Below are 8,886 nucleotides of genomic sequence, written 5' to 3' on the forward strand. Positions count from 1 at the left end.
ATTCGTCATCAGCTGCTTCCATGTCGACCGTTGTTCGCTCTTGGACACCGGTCTCAATTACTCCGGGCTGCTCCTGGCCGCTTCCCTCCTCGGCATTGACCTCAGTTTCTTTGGCAAGCTCTTCCTCAGCCTCAGCTTGCAACGCGCTGAAGACGTCGTTGGCATAGGGCACGAGGTAGACCGGTAGGAAGGCAGCCAGGGGAGCGGCAAACACATCGGAATCAGGACCTTGACCGAGATGTTCGCAGGCTGACTTCCAACCCGCTTTGAAATAAATGTCTTGAGTAGCAAAGACCTGCTTCTTATAGTTATCCTCGGCTTCCTTGAAGTCGGTGTTGTTAGCATCCTCGCACTCCTTCTCCCTTGACTTCTTGAGCGCATCCAACTCGGCCTGGAGCTCATCCCTCTTCTTCTCGGCTTCATCAAGCTGGCCGAGCAACCTATTGTTGTCAACGTTGGCAATTTGCAGAGAAGATTTTGCTCGGCCCAGCTCGGTTGGAAGGTTCTGCACTTGGCCGGCAGTATCATTTGCCTTCTGCCGAAGTCGATGGATTCGCTCCATGACCAAGTGTTGCTTCTGGATGGCCTGCAAGAAAAAAGTTCGATCAGAGAAGAAACTGCGCAAACACTTGTAAAATTTCAGTAGAAGATTGAGATTCTTACCCTGGTCATGGACTTCACGACTGATTTCACCAACCGGGTGTCAAGGACATGGTCGCTGCCCACCACGTCGCTCGGCAGCAGAAGGGCTTTTGAAATGTCGAAGGCGAGCAAGTGCTCCTTGTCGCCCTTGACGGAAGCATTAGCCGGGATGTCTTTACGCCAGTGTTTTAGCTGCGGTTGCCACGGAGGTGTTGGGTCGATAGTATCGGTGGGTTGCTCGGTGGTTAGCTCAGCAACCAGCTCGGCAGTTGGATCTACGCGAGGTCTTTTGCCAGCCCGGCGAGTCTCTTGTCTGGCCTGCCCGGCGGCTGGAGACGCCAAGGCAACCACGGGGCCGCTGGATTGACCGGCTGTATGAGAGTGGGTGGTGATGCTCGGTATCTCGGCTGAGGCGGCTGTTAGGAGGTTCTTGATGCGGCTTCGTTTTGCCATCTCTTGTTCTTCGGTCAGCCGGATTAGTGGCACGTCCGGTAGAGTTGGGTCCGGAGGAGGTATTGGAGCACGGAGAAAGTCTGTAACTTTGCTCCGGCGTGGAGCTGAGTATCTGTAGGTTGGAGTGTAGCCGAGCAACTCGTTATAATCCCGGTGGCTGTAACGGAGCACGGTTCGGATGGCTTTAACGTTGGGATATTGGTAGTTGGATTGCAAGGCTTGAATTGCTGCAAAAGAAATAGGAAAAATAGTAAGTATAGAATGTTGAAGGCAGGGACTTAACTGAGCAAATTAGCGCGGCTTACATGTGGAACCAAAGTTCTTGCTGATGAACCAGCCCGGTACGTCGGCTGTTTCATAATTGCCAGACACCCAGAAGAAGTCGTCATCATGTAAGTCCTTGTCCGGGGTGCCGATTACTATCTTCTCTTTGCCCGGTCTTATTTTTAAGTAATAGGCCAGGCCGTTGCCGGTGTGCCCAAGGGTGTATTGTCGTAGTATCTCGGCTAAACCTAAGTTTGTTTCTAGCCGATTGTTTAGCTCGTGCACGCCATTGGTTATTCGGTAAGTGTTGGTCGACACCTGGGTGGGTGCTAGCCCGGTGCGGCGCAGAAATTCGGTCATCAGAGGGTTGACCAGGAAGCGGAGGCCTCCTTCAATTACTGACAGCACGGTGAAGGGGCATTGGTCAAGCCTGCCCCAAGGGGTTGTTTTTATCTCGGTGAGCTCTATGTGGACGTCTGCCAGGATACCGTATTCTTCCCTGAAGGCAGCCAAGGCAGCAGGTGTGTCCACAAGGAAGCGGAATTTCCCCATGTTTGACTGACAAATCTAGCTCGGCTGAGGTGGTTGGGCACAGGCTGGGAATTAATGGCTGTTCGGTCCTTGAGAGCCTCAGGATTGGTCTTTGGTCCCCTTGGACTCTGCAGGAAAACGGAGGGTAATTGTAAGTGGGAGCGTGGTCGCGCAAAACGAGATAGAGTTGAGCTCAGTCGTGGATTGTGCCAAACCACCTCGGTCATAAATGTTAGCCAAGGAGCTCGGTCGCCCGAGCGAACCAGAGATTAGCCCGGTCGAGTGGCCAAGTCCTTTTTGCTACCCTAGTTTCTCCTAAGGTTGGGACAAACTAAAGATTTGCTCGGTCTGAGTGATTTTTTGGATCGAATGAAGATCTGGAGCCCGGTCCGCCCTAGGTCTTCATTGTTCATCAGGGAAATTGAAGAACAGTGAAGAAACTAAGGGGCATTGAAGGTTTTGGGTGGGGGAGGCCCTAAACCTACGGATTTGGTGCTATAAAGAAGAAAAATATGAAACGAAAACGGTAATAACAAGGGCTCGGAGAACTTACCAGGAGAGGGCAAAGTCTTCTTCTTCGAAGACGAACTCAGCAATGGCAAGCAAGCGAAGGCAGAAGCTCTGGATCGACAAGGAGGAGAGAGAGTCGGTAAGGTTGAAATGAAAGAAGGTTCAATATGTTTATAGAGATGAATAAGACCGCCAAAAATTTGAATCTGAACGGACGTGATGTTTGGCTGCTCGAGGCCAATCAACCCACGACACGCGTCCCTAGTGACGGCGGCGTCAGTACTGAAGAGACAGGATGGTGAATCGAGGCATCGACCGGGCAAGTTTTGAAGACAGGCATGTCAAGTAGCCCGGTCACTGTATTGCAAACCGAGGACCGAGGAAGTGTTACCCCGGTCAGAATTGTTAATCCCGGTCATGCTTGGGCGGACGGAATTAAGGGGCAATTGAGAGAGAGAATTATGAGCCGGGTATAGGCCGAGTTAGAGGCCAAGCAAATTGGAGGCCCAATGGTGCGTTGGGCCGCGATAACTTTGGATTTGCCCGGAGTTGGGGCTGCTCAGAGATGGACCGAGCCACTTGGATCTGCGCAAGTGATAACCGCGCAACTTGCATTGCTCGGTCAAAGGCGCGCACCGTTAGCCCGGCCGAGAAGCTTGTGCCAGAAGCCCGGCTGGATGGCCTTTGGTTGACCAGTACAACCAGTCTCAAGGTCAGCTTCGCCGGAATGCTGCCGAGCATGGCTGGAAGGGATCTCAGTTCTTGGAGCAATTGGGCATGGAACACAGCATGGCCGTCGACAGCCGAGAAGATTCAGCCCGGTTGCCAAGCTCCCAGTAGAGTGGGCTGGCAGTCGGGTTAGGTGATGTTCAGCAAGATTTGTGCTGACAGATGGGATAGCAGAACCACGTGTCGAGAGATCACTGGGAGTAGATTTCGGGCACAGAAGGTATATAAGCAAGTCTGTGCCCCCATGCTGAGGACATGAACATTTGGTAAGAAAAATATTTACACTCAACTCAGTCCTCTCTTTCTCTCTCTCTCTCTCTCTCTCTCTCTCTCTCTCTTTCTATCCTCAGGTGTGTGCTAACTTGATCGTCGGAGGGGTTTTTCGGCCACACACCGCCGGGTAGCTCACTGCTGTTGTGCACGCAGGTGATCGGATAGAAACGGAGCTCAGAAGCAAAGAGTGCGAGCTCGGCTGGATATTTGCTTCCCGTACACAATACTAATTAAAAAATAAATATTAATTGGTATTAATTATTAATAAATTCATATTGTATATTTTGTATTAATTAAAAAATAAAAATTGTATATTTCTGAAGAAAAAGAAAAAAAATCAATATTAATTAGTATTAATTATTAATAAATTAATATTGTATACTTTTTGTAATGAATTAATTATTAATTGATACAAATTAATAACAATTGTTGATTATTAATATTAATTGATACTAATAAAAATTAATTATTAATATTAATTGATACTAATTAATAATTTTAGTATTAATTGAGACTAATTAAGCCATTAATTGATATTAATTGATAATTTTAGTATTAATTGATACTAATTAATTTATAATGGAAAAAAATTGTAACAATAATACTTCCATTACATTTTTATCAAATGTATCAATTTTTATATTAATTGATACTAATTAATACTAATTATATTAATGAAATAATTTTTTTAAAATTAAAATTGAAAAAAATGACAAAATAATCATTTTTTATATCATATAATGGCAGAAATGACAATTATACAATAAAAAACTATTTTCCAGTTTATTAACCAAGCACTACTCTGCTGCTTAAGTTCATAATCTCACAGTTGCACCAAACAGATTAATAGTTTATGTTCACAGCTATAAGCCATAATCTGTTAAGTTATAATGTATAATCACTTTTCCACAACTCTACCAAATGGGGTATATGGCATGATTAGTGGGAGACAATATTTGTTTAATTAATTCTTCACAACTTTTTTATTAATTGGGAAAAGCGTCTGCACGTGTAGTCAAGGGCCTGCATGTGCGGGAAGATGTGTCGCAAATATATATATATATATATATATATATATATATATTTTAACATTTCCAACTCTTTTATTGGGTTTTTCCCACTTTTTTCTTCATTACAACATATCTCTCTCTAAACATTACTCTCTTCTCTTTTCTTCTCCTCTCTACCCAACTCCACCAACCATCTCTTTTTCTTTGATTTAGCAAAATCCATAGATTTTTTGACCTTCGTTATTGAGGTCAAATTGGAAAGCACATCAAGGGTTTCGTTTTGTAGTGGAGATCGGATTTCGTTGATGTGGAAATTTGGGGCTTTTCTTCTTTTTCCCTTCTAGGACTTGAGGTAGAGATTTCTTAGAGTTATATATATATTTTTACAAGTCTAAAGTAGTTGTGATGTTGATTTCTTGAATTTTGAGTTGGGGTTTGATTTATGAGATTCCTATGTGATTAAAGAGGGTTTTTTCTCAAATTTTCTCCAAATGTTTCAATTTATGAACTATGAGAATATTTTGAGATTTTTGTGAGCAAAATCATTAAAGTAAATGGAAAACCCTATATATATATATTTGAAAATGTTGGATTGATGAAGAAATTGAGTTTGGTTATAGCTGTGAACCCTATTTGTGGAAAAACTTTTCGCAAATGTCGAAAACCCAAGTTTTGTGAAAACCCTAGATTTTTTAAAATTTGGGGAAATGTTGTGATATTAGGAAGTTATGCTTTGTAGAGTATCATCGTTGAGAAATAATAAAGAAATTGATATGTATTTTACTTATTGTTGAAATCCCATGAAATTGAGGATTTGATATTGAGAACTTATGATTGATATATTGTTATATTGTCCTAGAAGATGGGAGTTGAAAATGATGATTTCAAATGTTCAGAAATTATCGATTTAGTAAGAAAAGAGAATCCATGTTAAGAATCGTTATTCTTTATCTCTTGGAATATATTGTGTATATATATATATTGAGTAGAGATGTGAAATTTGATTACAATGGGAGATTGTGTGGGTGAAATGAGAGTTTTGAGAAATTAGAAAATTTCAAGGAGTTGATATAGAAATATATTGTATTGACATTTCATTTCATTTCATTATCATTGCTTTTCGAATTGGCATTGTTGAGATCATTTTTGAAAAAGAAACTGTTTTGTGAAACAAACGTTGTTGTTGAACTATTTTGGGGTAAATATGGTGGTAAGTCCGAATAGGGGGTGTAATTTTGAGAATTAAGTTGGCTTGAGGTCCATGGTGAAAGACTAAAAACATGCGTAGAGCATGTGCTTATGCCTTCCGGTTAGGAGCCGGTAAAGTAGGTTTTAGTAATGCTTGATATGCCTGCTTGCAGACACAAGCTTAGGGATTAGCTGAGCCGTATTTACCACTCCTTGATGTTACTTTGAAAACATAGATTTGATTATATCTTTGAACGAGCATTGTGCATGAGATTTTCAAATGAGAATTTTTTTTTTTTTAGCATGGCACCACATATGCATCCATCTCATGAGATTGTATAAAAATATATATATATACATACTTTGTCAAGATTTCTTTACTGAGCTTTATGTTCACCCCTAGTAGATTTGTTACAAGGAAAGATGTGGTGATCCCACCTAAGTGAAGGCATGGTGGGTATTTGGAGCACGAGGCTCTTTGTTTCGTTATTTTGTTTTTGACAAGCCAAGGGCTTAACATGTATGGGTTAGAAAATCACTTATCTATAACTGGGCTTGAGCCTTGGAACTTGTAGCCCACAAGGGCACTATTTTGTGTTTTGATTTCTAATGAATTCCCATTATATGTTGTAAATCCACGTTTCAAGACTTGTAGATGTACATAGACATGTGAAAAAACCCTTATATATCGTGTACATGTGTCATGAATATATATATATATATAATGAACTGAATAAGAATCATTTGATTATTCAATAGCGAAGGATTTTAAATAATGGAAATTGACTATGATTAATGGGTTAATCGGTCTTATCAAAGGTTAATTATTTGGGGGCATTATATAAATAGGTTAGAAAGGTATTTTTGAAAATTAAAATATATCTGAAGTCTTCCCCTTATAATAGCACTAGTAGCGTATGCCCCACCTGATGAGTGTGTTGTTAAATATGAAAAATATAGATTTTGATTTTGATTTAAAAGCACACATATATTCTACTCAAGTAGTATGAGTCTTGTCTACTAGACTAAAGATCTTGGTTTTGATTTCCAACATCTTCTCAGTATAATTTTGTATTTTAAATAGGCTGGAAGGGCATTTTTGAAAATCAAAATGTCATATTGTGTCAACACCATCTCAAGCCTTCCCTTTATACATGATGGGTGTGTTTTTTTTTTTTTTTTGAAAGAAAATCTTTATTGCAAAACCGATAAAATATCGAATCAATATGGTACGACGGTGTCATAAGTTTTCAAAAAGAGATAAAAACTTCTATAGAATGAAGGAATCCAAGCCTCCATAAGGGAGGGAAGCAAACATCCACACAAGAAGGATTATTGTATCAATAAACTAAAAATTAAGAAAATTGAACCCAAAAAAAAAAAGAAAAAAAAACCAGTTCCAAGTCATCATTGAACTAATCCAAAACTTCATTACCCCGCAACCTTCAACTTAGAATCTGAAGACCCCATCTTCACTAGTCAAGATAGAATATTAAGGTTGACGTGGTTGCTTAGCTTGAAATAAATGCGTTATCTAGCATTGGCTTTCAAACTGTGAGAAGATCTGAAATCAGATCTTAAACCAAGTTGAGGTTGAGTTGTGTGTTAAATATGATAATTACAAATTTTGATTTTAATTTAAAAGGACTCACATGTGTTGCTCATGTAGTAAAGATCTTATGTACTAGACCAAAGGCCTTAGATTTGAGTCCTAACCTCCTCTCGATATAATTTTGTACTTTAAATAAGTTTGGAGGGCAATTTTGAATAAAATTCTTATGTCAGTGCCATCTCAAGGGATGCCTTTATTCACACACCACCTTTCATCTCAAGGAACACCATTAATTTTTTTTTTAATTACAATTTTAACCTTAGATAAAACGACCACAAAGGACAAAGGGTTATGATACACACCATTTGTATAATTACCATAAAGGACAATAATGAATATAATACCCATCAAGAACTTCAAACGTTACTTACGTATCTTGTCCGTCAAGAATCCAAAAACCCTACGAGAAAAACCCAAAACCCTTAAAAAAAACTAAAAATATACATATTATTGAAGATTTTGATTGGATTGACTGATGGATGCATCTGATGATATTGGTTTGGAACAATGAAGCAAGGAAAAGGTTATTTTTTCATTATTTTTTTCGTTTTCGTGTACTTGCTGAGTGGTATACCGTTTGTATTAGTTCGATTATCTAAAGTTGAATATTATGTTCATGTTCGACTATATACAATCGTACAAATTGTGTTTGTTTGATTGACTAGTGTCGAACAGTTTCCAAAGTTTCGGTTTCTAAGTGTCAAACATAAAATATCTGTTCGGCTATCAATAGTTGAACATATCTTCTTTGTTCGACTTTGTACTATCGAACATGTATAACCTTTTTTTTTTTTTCAAAATTGTGCATCCACGGAATGCAGTAATGTTGGATCCGAGTGTCTTGTTGACTACACAAGTCAATTTATTACTAATGAGGTAGTCTCATGTCATTAGTATAATTTTTTTTTTCCCTCATGTTTAATTACTTTGGTTAATTTGACATGTAGGTTTTCAAGTGCAAAGAAGAATTGCTCAGTTGGGTATAGGATGTTGGAAGCAAAAATGGTTTTGTGATTGTTATCAAGACATCAGACTATGGTGGTGGTTATAGGACACCAAGAATATATCTTGCCTGTGAGAGAAGTGGTCAATATAGAGCTCATAAGAAATTAAAAGGAGATGGTTCAAACAACAAAATTGCTAAGATAATGGGTACAAAGAAATGTTGGTGTCCCTTTGAGTTGAAGGCTCGTAAATTGATGGCTGATGATGATTGGATGATAGATGTAGCATGTGGAATGCATAACCATGCTCTTGCTAAACATTTTGAAGGACATTCATTTGTAGAGAGATTATCTGAGGAGGAAACATCATTATTGGTGGACATGTCCAAAAGCATGGTCAGACCAAAAAAGATTTTGGTTACCTTAAAACAAAAGGATGCTTTGAATGTAACCACTATGAAAACCATTTACAATGTATGTCATAGAAATAATGTTATTGAGAAAGCTAGGAGATCACAGATGAAACAATTGTTGGGTGAATTAGAAAAGCATAATCACATTGAGCGGCATAAGTGTGACAACAACATGATGACTGTCACAGACTTGTTTTAGGCACATCCTGTTATTTTAGATTTGCTCCGTTCATTTCCAAAAGTGTTAATCATGGATTGCACATATAAAACAAATCGACATCGTCTTTTTCTTCTTGAGATAGCTGGTGTGACATCCA

General features: G+C 39.4%; 1 long non-coding RNA gene across 1 annotated transcript; it reads left to right on the forward strand.

Annotated features, from left to right (window-relative positions):
• The first annotated feature begins 4,543 nt into the window (after nucleotides 1–4,543).
• Nucleotides 4,544–8,660, forward strand: LOC114312319 (uncharacterized). The gene is made up of 2 exons (XR_003646802.2): nucleotides 4,544–4,764; nucleotides 8,160–8,660. It is a non-coding gene; the product is annotated as an uncharacterized LOC114312319 (long non-coding RNA).
• Nucleotides 8,661–8,886: the final 226 nt, after the last annotated feature.

This window comes from Camellia sinensis, chromosome 12, assembly GCF_055761805.1.
Source record: "Camellia sinensis isolate YWXY chromosome 12, ASM5576180v1, whole genome shotgun sequence".
NCBI classification, from domain to species: Eukaryota; Viridiplantae; Streptophyta; class Magnoliopsida; order Ericales; family Theaceae; genus Camellia; species Camellia sinensis.